The sequence below is a fragment of the Tenrec ecaudatus genome, chromosome 14 (assembly GCF_050624435.1).
Source record: "Tenrec ecaudatus isolate mTenEca1 chromosome 14, mTenEca1.hap1, whole genome shotgun sequence".
Classification (NCBI taxonomy): domain Eukaryota; kingdom Metazoa; phylum Chordata; class Mammalia; order Afrosoricida; family Tenrecidae; genus Tenrec; species Tenrec ecaudatus.
The window spans coordinates 20,181,810-20,183,068 of record NC_134543.1 but is presented as its reverse complement, the minus strand read 5'-3'; the positions used below and the strand labels follow the sequence as shown (position 1 = coordinate 20,183,068).

At 36.6% G+C, this 1,259-nt stretch overlaps 1 pseudogene; it reads right to left on the bottom strand.

Annotated features, from left to right (window-relative positions):
• Positions 1 to 716: 716 nt before the first annotated feature.
• LOC142426911 (U1 spliceosomal RNA) lies at positions 717 to 845 on the bottom strand (annotated as a pseudogene).
• Between the last annotated feature and the right edge of the window lie 414 nt (positions 846 to 1,259).

Here is a 1,259-nt window from a genome sequence, read left to right as displayed (position 1 = left end):
AAAGTGGGCATCCGCAAAGCAATGGTATTATCAATCAGCTCATATGCAGAAAAGAGCTGGACATTGATTAAGTAAAACCGAGCAAGAATCCATGCATCTGGTGAAGAAAGTACCATGTATTGCTGGAAAACAAATGAATCCGTCTTGGAAGAATAGGCAGAATGCCTCTTAGAAGCAAGAATGACAAGGTTATCAGGACAGACTGGTAACTTGTGGAGAAAAACCCCATCTCGATTGGTAAAGTAGACAAGGAGTGGAAAAGAGCAAGCTCTCCGAAGAGCTGGAATGGCTCAGTGGTTGCAACAATGGCTCACAGGAAACACTTGTGAGGATGATGCAGGAGCCTTTCCCGCTCTTGTATGAAAGGCTGCTGTGGGTTAGAACCGACTCCAGGGCACCAAATAATCGGGACAATGTTTTATGTTTCTGTTGTTGTTAGGGCGGTCATACATTTTCAGAATTCTTTTACAATTTTCAAAAAATTATAAAGAGTAGATGATATTGGTGAGATTTATAACTGGTCATGTTCATTTGAACACCTGCGTAAAGTAGTGTTTCACAAATGCATATACAGTACAATTACTCTTAATTTTCCATCATTTTGATACAGAAGTTGATGGAAAGATGTCAGTATGAATAGAATACATTTAGTAGCATACAGTTGGGATCCCTCTCCATTAGAGTGGAGGAGCTATGTAATTTATTTTGATTTATTTATTTTGTGCAGTCATGTTTCCCACATTTGGGGAAATCGCAGGGGTTAGCACATCTGGAGTGCAATGGATAAGCCTCGCCCTGGGAAAACCACCTTCATGATCATGGTATCTCCCCTGCCAGGTATTTTGAATTTTTCTACATGATATATTTATATATTCTCATATTAATTAGACAATCATTAATTTATACCATTAGTCACATTTATGCAAATATATTTCATACATACTTATGCAAAATATGTGATTTTATGCATATATTTATGTATAATTTCAATAGATAAGAAAATGAGTTGTGAAAATGAGTGACTTAAAGCATCTTATAAAACATTATTTAAGTACATTTACTCGGTGTCTGTGTGTATGTGTGTGTTACATATCTATATATGTATATATATTTTTGTTTGTTTGTTTTTGAGAAGCACTGATAGCATACTGGTTAAGTGTTAGGCTATTAACTGCAGGGTTCAAACCTACCAAGAGCTCCACTGGAAGAAGATGAGGCTGTCTGTTTCTGTAAAGATTTCCAGTGTCTGAAACCCAAAG